At 42.1% G+C, this 12982-nt stretch overlaps 1 protein-coding gene across 2 annotated transcripts in view; it reads right to left on the bottom strand.

Annotated features, from left to right (window-relative positions):
- Positions 1-12982, bottom strand: part of pik3r1 (phosphoinositide-3-kinase, regulatory subunit 1 (alpha)) — a 57919-nt gene that overhangs the window by 35167 nt on the left and 9770 nt on the right. The gene's annotated exons all lie outside the window — the stretch shown is intronic.

Raw genomic sequence — 12982 nt, 5'->3', positions numbered from 1 at the left:
CTTGAGGCGCACGTTGAGAAAGGACGGTCTCTGTACATTTTTGTCATTTATAATGGTGTAACGTCCCATCGACTTCATTGAAAACGTGATGACTTACAGACACCCAGAGGAAGACGTAGCAGTGTCGGTTTCTTCATAGCATCACTGTGGCCTTATAAACAGACCCCAGATCAAGAGGTAAAAATTTCTGAAATCTGAACCTGTCATGAAAAGTGCTGTAGAAATTTTCTGTACCACTCAGAGACAAAATTCCAACTTCTATAGAAACTAGAAGGTGTTTTCTATCCAATAAACAAAATATGCATATTGTACGATCAAGAATTTAGCACGAGGCAGTTTAATTTGGAGACACAAATATGCTAATGCGGAACAGCACCCCCTATAGTTGCAATAAGATTAAACTATAGTGCATTCTTCCATCACATGTACAGTGCACTCTTCCATCCCATGTACAGCTGATTCTCAAGATCTCACACTAATGAGATGCTATTGAGCCCACACTACTACATCTGCTGAGCCAAGGATTTAATTTCTAACCAATCATTTCTAACTTGTTAACAATTTCTGCTAGTTAGTTTTTGTTTACCATGTGGGTTTTAGCTTGCTTGAGCCTGCTAACTGAGAGGTTAACCTTTTGTCAATCTAGGGGGTGCTGTTTCCACTTTGGAAAATATTGTCTCCAAATTAAACTGCCTCATACTCAATTCTTGCTCGTACAATATGCATATTATTATTACTATTGGATAGAAAACACTCTCTAGTTCTAAAACCGTTTGAATTATTTATCTGAGTTGAAACAGAAGTCATTCTGCAGCTCACTTCCTGTCAAGAAGTGAGATTCTGAAATTGAGGTCTCTGTTCCGAGGGTCGGTTTATAAACCCTTATAAGGTATGGGGCTACATGCACTGCAAACGCCTTCCCCTAGATGTCAGTAAGCGGTGAGACTTTGAATGGAGCGGATAGCACCATCTGGAGTATAAAACCTCTTGGAACGGAAGTATCACCTTTTCGACGAGCGCCTGACGCAGCAGGGACACCGGCATGGCTTTCTTCAAAAGCTTTCGGTTTAGCAGTTCTATATCTCCGGCTCTGATTTAATTTGTTTTTTGTCTTAAACTTCATAAGGTAGTTAATTTAACCGACTTATAGCAGTTTATCAGTTATTTGCGATTTTCCTGGATTTCTTTGTGACGCGCTTTCACGAGTTGGACACCTCTCCAGTGGGTGGCTAACGTTAGCGCTATTCGACAGGACAAGAGACATCTTTCAACCCAAAGACGATTGTTCTGGAGAAAGGACACCTTGCCCAAGATTCTGATGGAAGCTCAGCTAATAGTAAGCAGTCTATGCTGTTAATTCGTACTTATGTTGACAAATGTCAAATAATAATTCCGCCATGAATTATGGTGCGGTCTCGCTTTAGCGCACGCTGTATTCGCGCAGTAACGTTAATTTAACAATCTAACACAGCATTGCATTAAGAACTAATTTATCTTTCATTTGCTGTCCAACTTGTATTTTTTTGTCAAGTTTATGAATAGTTTTCGATTAGAATAGGTTCCTCTCCAAGATGGCGCCGCGGGATTTCTTGAAGTTTTGGCCACTATTCACATTTGTATAACCACGATTTGTGCCGCTAAATATGCACATTTTCGAACAAACTCTATATGCATTGTGTAATATGATGTTATAGACTGTCATCTGAAGATTCTGAGAAGGTTAGTGAAAAAATTAATATCTTTTGGTGACTTATACTAATCGCTATGTTTTTGCTTGAATCAATGCTGTTGTGATGTTTGCTATTGTGGTAAGCTTAATATAACGTTATATTGTGTTTTCGCTGTAAAACACTTAGAAAATCTGAAATATTGTCTGGATTCACAAGATCTGTGTCTTTCAATTGCTGTACGCGCTGTGTATTTTTAAGAAATGTTTTATGATGAGTAATTAGGTAATACACGTTGCTCTCTTAGTTATTCTAGTCGCTTTGGTGAGTTTTGTGATAGTGCTGCAATGGTAAACTATGATTTATACCTGAAATATGCACATTTTTCTAACAAAACATATGCTATACAATAAATATGTTATCAGACTGTCATCTGATGAAGTTTTTTTCTTGGTGTAGTGCTATTATATCTTTATTTGTCGAATTTGTGATAGCTACTGATGGATAAAAAACTGGTGGAGTAAAAAAATGGTGTCTTTTGCTAACTGTGTTAGCTAATAGATTTACATAGTGTCTTCCCTGTAAAACATTTTAAAAATCAGAAATCTTTCATCTGGTGTCTTGGATCTGTGAATTAATGATATTTAGATGCTAGTATTTACTTGTGACGCTATGCTAGGCTATGCTGATCAGCTTTTTTACTGTGGGGGGTGCTCCCGGATCCGGGTTTGGAGGAATTAGAGGTTAATTCACCTATTTCCATACATATTTCATTTTAAAAACATTTATCTTACAAAGAGTTGTACATACATGGAATTGTATTTAGGGTTTTATCATTTTTTTCTAATCTCTACAGGAAAATGCCACGGGCACTATTCTGATGTGTGGAGACATTCACTGCAGCTAATGAGAAGGAAAAGTTGTGTAAATTTGCAAATACCATGCCAAATCATAGTGAAGAATGCAACAAGATGCAGAATAATCTGGCCAAGTGCATAAAAGTTCCCTCACGCTCACACACAAGCAACCTCTGACAAAAGTCCCTCTACTTCTACTCAAGGTAAAATTATGAATCAGACACCTTATCGATATCAATAGCTCATGGTTCTCCTGGAATCATAAGTAGTCAGAGGAACGTAGTCAGAGAAATGCTGATGAATGTCTTCCTCGAGCTGTGTATGCAACTGGTTCACCTCTGATGCTCACAGGCAATGTGTATTGGAAGAGATTTCTGAATGTTCTTCGCCCAGCATACACCCCTCCAACCAGACATGCTTTATCTACTCATTTGCTGGATGCAGAGTTCAAGTGAAGGTCAAGCAAATCATAGAGAAAGCAGACTGTATTGCAATCATCTCTGGTGGTTGGTTGAATGTTCGTGAGCAAGGAATAATAAACTACATCATCTCCACCACTCAACCAGTATTCTACAAGAGCACAGACATAAGGGACACACCGGTCTCTACATTGCAGATGAGCTGAAGGCAATCAATGACCTTGGACCACAGAAGGTATTTGCACTGCTGACAGACAATTCTGCGAACATGAAGGCTGCTTGGTCTAAAGTAGGGGAGTCCTACCCTCACATCACACCCATTGGCTGTGCTGCTCATACATTGAATCTGCTCCTCAAGGACATCATGTCACTGAAAACAATGGATACACTCTACAAGAGAGCCACGGAAATGGTTAGGTATGTGAAGGGTCATCAAGTTATAGATGCAATCTACCTCACCAAGCAAAGTAAGAAGAATAAGAGCACCACATTGAAGCTGCCCAGCTGTCATCATGTTTGACAGTCTCTTGGAGGGGAAGGAGTCTCTCCAAGAAATGGCCATATCACAGTCTGCCGATATGGACAGCCCCATCAAGAGGATCCTCCTGGATGATGTATTGTGGGAGAGTGGTAAGCAGCCTGCAACTCCTGAAACCTATAGCAGTAGCCATTGCACGGATTGAGGGAGACAATGCCATCCTGTCTGATGTTCAGACTCTGCTTGCAGATGTAAGAGAAGAAATCCATACTGCCCTGCCCACTTCACTGTTGCTCCAAGCAGAGGAAACTGCAGTTCTGAAATACATCAAAAAGGGTGAAGACTTCTGCCTGAAGCCCATACACGCCGCAGCGTACATGTTGGACCCCAAGTATGCTGGAAAGAGCATCCTGTCTGGTGCAGAGATCAGCAAGACCTATGGTGTCATCACTACCGTGTCTCGCCAACTTGGCCTGGATGAAGGCAAGGTTCTTGGCAGTCTGGCGAAGTACACTTCCAAGCAAGAGCTTTGGGAAGGAGATGCAATATGGCAGTCGTGCCAACATATCTCATCATCCACCTGGTGGAAGGGACTTTGTGGATCTGAGGCTCTTTCCCCTGTTGCCGCATTCATCCTCCAAATCCCACCAACATCAGCCACCGCAGAGCGCAACTGGTCCTTGTTTGGGAACACACACACCAAAGCACGCAACAGGCTGACCAATACAAGGGTTGAAAAATTGGTGGCCATCCAGGCAAATTTGAGGCTTTTTGAGCCTGACAACGAGCCGACCTCAACAAGGTTGGAAAGTGACAGTGAAGATGAGGCCCCAGAGTCTGATGGACATTGAGGAGGTCCAGGGAGAAGACATGGAAGCCTGAGGAAGACAACCAAAGCTTTAGTTTGTAGACTATCATTTTACAGATAGATGTATGTTGAAAACGTTTTTGGGAGATGTGATGGATCATTGGGGATCATTCAATATGCCCTTTCTTTTGTTGTTCAGTGAAATCATCCCATGTGAAGAGTCAACTCATTTAAAAGTTAAATTCGTAACTAAATTGTTTTTGTTTTTTATATCTATTGGAAGGATTTAATCATTTGCAATTATGTCTACTTATGATAAGGTAAAAGGTTTATGTTTCTGTCTCCATATGATATGGTAAATAAACTCAGCAAAAAAAAGAAACGGCCCTTTTTCAGGACCATGTCTTTCAAGATAATTTGTAAAAATCCAAATAACTTCACAGATCTTCATTGTAAAGGGTTTAACCTCTTGACGCTAGGGGTCAGATTTGACGCTAGGGGACAGCTGATTGTCCTCGCAGCGGCAGACCACGTGTAACACCTGCACAGGATTGGTACATCCGATCAACACACCTGGGGGACAGGTACAGGATGGCAACAACTGCCCGAGTTTCACCAGGAACGCACAATCCCTCCATCAGTGCTCAGACTGTCTGCAATAGGCTGAGAGGCTGGTCTGAGGGCTTGCAGACCTGTTGTAAGGCAGGTCCTCACCAGACATCACAGGCAACAACGTCGCCTATGGGCACAAACCCACTGTCGCTGGACCAGACAGGACTGTCAAAAAGTGCTCTTCACTGACGAGTCGTGATTTTGTCTCACCAGGGGTGATGGTCGGATTCACGTTTATCATCGAAGGAATGAGCGTTACACTGAGGCCTGTACTCTGGAGCGGGATCGATTTGGAAGTGGAGGGTCCGTCATGGTCTGGGGCGGTATGTCACAGCATCATGAGACTGCCTGCAATGGCAACAAGCTCAATATCAATGCTGTGCGTTACAGGGAAGACAACCTCCTCCCTCATGTGGTACCCTTCCTGCAGGCTCATCCTGACCCTCCAGCATGACAATGCCATTCCCCCCCAGAAATGTCTGGAAACTTGCAGGTGCCTTGGTGGAAGAGTGGGGTAACATCTCACAGCAAGAACTGACAAATCTGGTGCAGTCCATGAGGAGATGCACTGCAGTACTTAATGCAGCTGGTGGCCACACCAGATACTGACTTACTTTGATTTTGACCCCCCTTTGTTCAGGCACACATTATTCAATTTCTGTTAGTCACGTCTGTGGAACTTGTTCAGTTTATGTCTCAGTTGTTGAATCTTGTTATGCTCATACAAATATTTACACGTTAAGTTTGCTGAAAATAAACGCAGTTGACAGGAGAGAGGACGTTTCTTTTTTTGCTGAGTTTATATCCAATGCAAAAAACATCTACATTTAAATGGTATTAATATTCATTTGCATATATTTCTGTTACTTCCCACGGAAAGTTTCCACCTCTGAATATTCCCCAAAGTGTGCAACCTAATCACAGTCAATGGCAGCCACAGTATGCATTATGGGCTGAGGTATCAACATAGGGGCCTGGGCGCAATAAGTCCCCTTTGGATCATTATAGAACTCCACACCCCCTCTCTCAACGTGAGGCTGGCTCTCACCATGGTACCCATTCCTTTTACTGATGTTTGGCATATTTTACATCTCTCTCACATCTTCTCTTTCCTTCCTTCACCTCTATCCCCCTCCCTCTCTCGCTCTCCCGCTGTCTAATCCTGCTCGCAGACATGCTTCGCCTCCAGTAATAAGATTTGCCAATTCAGACTCCAGTCTCTAGAGGCGATCAAGTAATGAAACTCACATGTGCGCCCTCTCATGCACACATGCCCATAAACAGGCCTTTTACTGGAATGCTGCCGGGCCAAGAGCAGTTTGCTAGGGGTTTTAAAAAGATAAATCAAATTACAATGTGGATAGGTTTGATTGTTGCCCTCAAATGAAGTTCTGTGCGGTTTGTGCTTTGGTGTTTGAATGTGATCAGCTCTAATTTGATGGCCTGATATGCACTTAGCATGTAGGGGGAAACCCCAAAGAGTGTAAAGTCTAGATGCAGAATAATCATATAAAACCCTATAGGTGTGACTTTCACATTCTTTTTCGACTGTAATACTTGTCATTATACTGACCTACTACATGAGTAGCATAAACCAACATAAAGGCTACATTTAGAATAAACAAAATACCACATCTTCAAAATAAAAACGGGGGAATCAAATGTGTAAAGTAGTCAACTACAGCACAGATGACCCAACACAGTGTGTGTGAAACAGTCACCATTCAGTTCCCTTTCACCGTGCATCCATTTGTCCTGCTGGCATTGTGCCACAAGTTAATGCAATCAGCACTTAGTACAATTCTACTGATTCATCACAACGCCACAAATCAGTGCAGTCTGTGTGCCCCCCTCCACCAAAGGAGCGCCATTACCACCCCGACTATACCACAGCTGCCTTCAGCTCTATTGAGTTCCCACCACATTAGAGTAAACTATTCCAGCGGGCACATTGTAACTACTTGAATTGTGAGTTAGTTGGGTCTTTGACTTTAGAGGGGGTATGGCCATCTATCATAGGCTCCATATAATAAAGGCATATTTGAACATGGAGCAACCACCTGCCTACCACCCCAACCACTCCATGCCTGGTTTAAGGGAAAGTGTGCATTCTTTGTAGAACGAGGCAACAATTCTCCTTCAGAAAAACAGCTCAATACAGCAATGCTCTTTGGCCGAGCACTAATTTGTCCACGACAATAAGATTTCTACATTATCTAAATCTCCAGCTATGCAGGCAGTGTACTTATTCACTCTCCTCATTCTCTCCCTCTTATTCCTGAGCTTCTCTTTGGTACAGCTACAAATGGGGCTAACTTTATTACTGTTTTCCTCTTAGCGGCTGGATACAAAACCCCCTTCCCTCTCCTACATGCTAACTATTCTCTCTACTTTAATACTGTACAGGCGTAGTTCTCAGAGTAAAGCACCCTCTCCTCTCATTCTCTCGCGCTCTTCCTTTTTGTCTGCGTCACAAACTGTCACTTTATCCTCCTGCACTACTACGTTGCAAACTGTCTGTCCACATCGTGCACATTCACATGTATAAAAGCATGACCAACTACACAGTTCCAAAACAGCCACCACAGCATCCTAGCTAAGAAAAGGCATGAGTTTGCGCTTAGAAATAGGCTGATAAAATGCAGTCTTAGAGAAAAGATAAGGTGACTTACATCTGATAAGCATGCATGTCAAAAAAAGGTGTTTGGAAATAAATCCACGGTAACAGAGTGATTCTGAGACTCCGATTTGTCACTTGGAAATGTCAACAAAAAAACAATGATTGCAAAGTTAAATAAATCATACAACTTTTAACAATGTCTACTGAATATTTAGCAAAAACAAATTTATTTGAACAGTGCAGATGCAAAGTTTGTTAAAAGAATGATGGCACAAACAGCACTGTTGCTAGTAATTACATTAGAATTAAGTCACAATGGATTAGCTCGTTTCCATGAAACAGCTGCCTGTTAGCACTGTAAAAAAACACTACTGCCACCTTCTGGTTTGGAGTATTTTAACAAGGCTGAGTGGCTTCCCACTTCCAAGGTGTCTGCTGTGTGAACACAAAAGAGATTGACTGCCGACACTATCTATTCAGGGGTGCTAAGTACTTTGACAATCCTACCAGTGTCTGAGCATTTAGGTTACCACCATTCCCTTTAAGTTGAACGTGAGAGGGAAATTGTCTCCAAAGAATGACAAACTTGTAGGCCTACTTTGATAAGAATCCGGGACAATAACGGCATCAAATATTTCCTTGAGCAAGACGGAGCACGTAGCCTATGTGCCTATGTAGGGACTTGTTGGGGAACAATCAGTTTGGCAGAATTTACTTCAACCATTTCGAAGAACATTCTGAGAAACTGTTGAGACTGATAAAAGCCAGTGTGAATCATAAACATAGAACTTAACCCTAGAGCCAACCAATATCCAATTTTAGGATCCTATACCAATTTTTAAAGTGGAAATATTTGCAGAAAACCAATATATCTGCAAATATTTGTATTATTATAGCAAAAAAAAAAAATGCTTTAAATCAGAAAGCTGATTTCTTACATTTGAGGAAAGAACATTAACTTAAGCACCACATAACACTTTGAAGCACTAGAAAGGGACAATTCTTTAATAGAAGAAAACAGTTTAAGAACAAATTCTTATTTTACAACGATGGCCTACCCTGGCAAAACCCGGCCAATTGTGCGCCACAATATGTTACCCTAGCGAAAGGAGAATAAACTGCACTGATTCCAGCAAAAAATGTGCATAGGCACTGAAGCCTAAGCTCAACGACATGACACGTTTTCAATGTATTGGTATTTAGTAGTGATTCTACGATATTACATTTTTGGCCGATACTGATATCTGATATTTTCCTTGCCAAAACAAACCCGATATCGATAGTGATAGCCAATATTTAAAAATTTAGCGACCTTAAGCATTCTAGTACAGTTAAATAGTTAACACTCACACACACGGACGCAGCTGTCTAAGGCACTGCATCTCTGTGCAAGAGGCGTCATTACAGTCCCTGGTTCAAATCCAGGCGGTATCACATCCGGGCGTGATTTGGAGTCCCATAGAGCAGCGCACAATTGTAAAATTCTATGAACTGCCCCCCCCCCCCCCCAAGTTTTCCCTTCACATTTTTTCTATCAGTCCTTTCGGTGGATTAAATGTTGAGATACAAATACATCCGTAAAAGGATAATATCAGCTGATAATGTCGGTCAACCGATAAATCGGTTGGGCTCTACTTTACACTACACTAGTTTGACGACACACACCCCATGACACATATTTTTGCAGTGTAAAGAGGCGGATGTAGATTACAATCTCTTATTTCCGAACCACCGTAGGTAGTGTGGGACACATCTACACGACATACCCCCCTCTGAATGGTACAGGGTAAAGACAATGGCTCTCCAAAGCCACATGTCCCTGCAAGAATTAGGCCTTTGTTGTTGAAAATTAAAAAGGCATTTAAAATGTCCACACATTTGTGAATCGTTTCATTAAATCAAGTGTTCAGCATTACGTGCGATATGATTTACATGAGAAGCTCCTGTATAGTTTGAATAGTTATTCTTATTTTGTTTGTCTATATACACTATGGTATTTATGGTGTGCTAATAGCTGCATACACACGAAGCAGAAATGTGGCTTTGGCCACACCGTCTGCAATAAAGCACATAACAGATGTTTTTTTTTTTACCTATAGGCAAGCTATCAACCATCGCACATTATTCAAACGTTGTCAGTGGGAGGCAATTGGAATGTGAGAGATTTCACAATTGAATTGCGGTTAGAATATGCTATGTTATCAATGGGCTATCCAATTGAATGACGACAGTAGTCAGCACTATTGTCAGCTGGTCCCCACCACTAGGCTGGTGGTGACAAAGAAAACTCAGACACAAGTATGGCTGGTTATAAACCAGAGGGACATTCTAGTGCGCCGTTTTGTCACACAATAAACAACCTCAGCTGCATAAAATGGCCTCACAACACCAGGATCACATCAAACACTGTTTAAAATGTTCTACAAGGGAGGAGTTAGTAGGAAGATTTTCTGGTTCGAGCCAGCCAGACAAAATAAGTGAATGGAAGTTGTGAACTGAAAGTGACGCTTCCTTCTTCACAGTGGTTTTCAGGCCCAGAGTGAAGGTTCTCTTTTCAAAGCTGGCTGGCTGGGTAAATGACTCAGTTGAGAGGCCTAGGAAAGGAGCAGCAGCATGCTGGTGTTTTAAAAAGACTGGGAGCTGGAATGAACCGGAATGCTTCTCCAAGCCCGGCCCAGCCCTCAATCGTTCTTTCCCTCTATCCACATCTGCTGCTCTGAAGTAAACCCCTGTGGCTCAGTGAGAGCAGAGGCCCCTTTCCAAGCCTACGCTCTCCTCCCTCCCACCCTCTCAGCAGGGACCGACTCAAAGAACATTATCAAAACATTAAAAAAAAGAGGAGGGTGAGAGGAAAAAAGCTGAAGCACTGGAGGAAAGGAAGAAAGAGGGGATCTGCCAGATCCCTCAGTGGCAGGCAATAAATCACACTCTGAAGCAACAAGACTCGAACCAGCCCAGAGCCCTCCTCAGCCCCTTAGCCTCCCCAGGCCTTAGTTAGTCTCCACGCTTCCCAGCCCCTCTCCTTTCTCGCCAGCCAGCCTGCAGCCCTGATCACTCAGCTCACCAATCCCGTTCCCCAGCCCCTTCCCTCCCACACTTCTCCCTCCCAGCCTCAAGCACTCTCTCCCCCTTCCCGTGACAGAGACTTTTCTTCTCCTGGTGCTACATTCACACTTGCTCTGGGCTCAGCGCTGCCACTCAACCACAGTCATGCCCATTCACCACATGTCCCCTTCACATATGGCTCCTCGCTCACCCTGCAAGCCCCAGCTAAAGAATTTCACAATCGCACCACAAAGGACAGGAAATGGAAACCAGGCCACCAGAGCCTGTTGTATAGGTGAGCTGACAGATCTACGCTAAGTCAGAGAGCCTGAATATACGCCACAGCATCTTTAAAGATGCATGTCTTTCTACTTACAAAGTCTTGTAGCCTCGAGTGACCATATAGAATTGTGTCGGTGTTGCCTGAAACAGCCCGGGTTGTTTTGTTTTAATAATAGGTAAATACATTTACTTTTTTTTTTTTTTTTTAAACATGACAAAAAAATGACATTTCAAAGGTGTCAAACATGACACAAAAATGACATTTCAAAAGGTGTGATATGCAATCGCGTTGACTTGAGGCTTTTCCACAACACGAAGATGACTCTCGTCATCTTTTGTTAGCGGAATATCAACAAAAAAAACAGATTACAAAAGGTCAGAAGGACAGATTTTCTTAGCCAGGCCAAAATAATCTCCCCAAAAATATACCCAATGCAAACAGACAGGCTTCCAGTTCAGATCTGGCCCATTTATTTAACGTGGATCAGTCAGTAGAAATTAGCATGACGGTAAAAAAATTATAATTGTGCCTACAGCAAAATTAAATATTTTCTCGATGCTGGCCAGGAGGAGTTTCAAAGAGGAGTTGTCCAGCAGTCCAACCACTGGGCTGGTACCAGGTGCTGCGCAGCACCACAATGCACTGGACCGGAGCCAAGCCCCATTGTCCTCCGGCCCTGGTTAGCATTCAGTGGGGCTATGTGAGCACTGCCACTTGTTATCAAAGATATCATTGTAGTCCCACCATGCGAGTCCCCTTTCTCAGCTAGTGTTTGACGCTGGGACCGAAACAAAAAGGAAAAAATGTCAACTGACTTGCTTGGGCTTAATGTAAAGAAATAAACTGTCAAGGAAATGGCTCCCTTGCAAACGTTGGCGCGTAGGCTACACCAATCTGACGTTTAGTAAACATTGTAGTAAACCGTTTAGCAATCATCACTTCCTAACAAATCATAATTGGAAACTTCACAGGATGCAATCGTTCCATTCAGCGTGACCAAAAAGCATACAGCCAGGTAGGCAACATAATTTTTTTTTTTTTTTTTAAATGTAATTTACCCATTCTCTATGATGAAAGAAGAGGGACAAAAAAAAAAACATGATTGTGACAATCGTGTGGACCCTTAATTTTGTAAATGTTAGGTTCTCTGCAATTACTGCGGCTTGAAAACACCTCTGCTTTTTTCCAACTCCAAGGAAACAGGTTTCCACAGGCCCTAATTGAAGGATGGATACGTAGAGATCTGTGACGCACATCTGCTAACCAAGTTAGCAATAAACTGGGCAGTAGTTCGAATGTCCAATCTTCTAAGAAGAGATAGGATAATACTAGACAAGAGATAGAATTGGCTAATACTTTGTAGATAGCCAAATGGATTGCCTCAGCAAATGCATCCAACACAACATAAAGTTAACATAAATCAGGCATTGTTTGCTTTGGTCTCTTACATAGATGTTTTTGAGGATCTATTTGACGTGGGGAGAGAACAAATCTAATAAAGGTTAGGCATTGGAATCCATAACTTTTTATCTTATATGATTTCAATATGAGGCGTCTACAATCTTATGTGTGTCCTAGCTACAACACAACCATGTGCAACACAATACTACCCTGGAGCAGAGAGTGTAAATGGAACCATGAAGTGAGCCCAATGGGTTGAATTACTACTGTGGTTTGACCAAATGGCTTCCACACACAGATTCTCAAATGGTGAAGGAACAAAGTCTGAAATGTCACAAATGCAGTAATGCACAAGGTCCATCCAACACAAATGTGAAGTTCTGTGAATAAAATGCAATGTTATAACATCAGGGTAGAGTCTTTCAAGTGCTTTCAAAAAAAAGCATACCACTGAGGGACGATTGAAATGTAAGGGGTAGGGTATTTGCAAAGCAGCCGACCATCTGGATTTGCTTTGTGGGTTTAAAAGTATTTTCGATTAAATCCAACAAAGGGGTTTGTAAGGGCTATCTAAAACTCAGTGGTAATGTTAACAAGAGTTTAGTCTATGTGAAGGATGAACCAATCCACCACCTCTACAGCAAGATTACATGTCAGTTTGGCTGCCTGCAAACCTATCGTGGATTAGCCTTTGGTTTGGCATTTTGTTTCAGCAACTGATTGTTAACGCAGGAGAAAAGAGGGCCTAATCAAACAAAACCTGCAATGGGGTTTGTAGGGCATGTAAACAAA

The sequence above is a fragment of the Salvelinus sp. IW2-2015 genome, linkage group LG4q.1:29 (genome assembly GCF_002910315.2).
Source record: "Salvelinus sp. IW2-2015 linkage group LG4q.1:29, ASM291031v2, whole genome shotgun sequence".
In the NCBI taxonomy this organism is placed as follows: domain Eukaryota; kingdom Metazoa; phylum Chordata; class Actinopteri; order Salmoniformes; family Salmonidae; genus Salvelinus; species Salvelinus sp. IW2-2015.
This window is presented reverse-complemented; position numbering and strand designations above follow the sequence as displayed.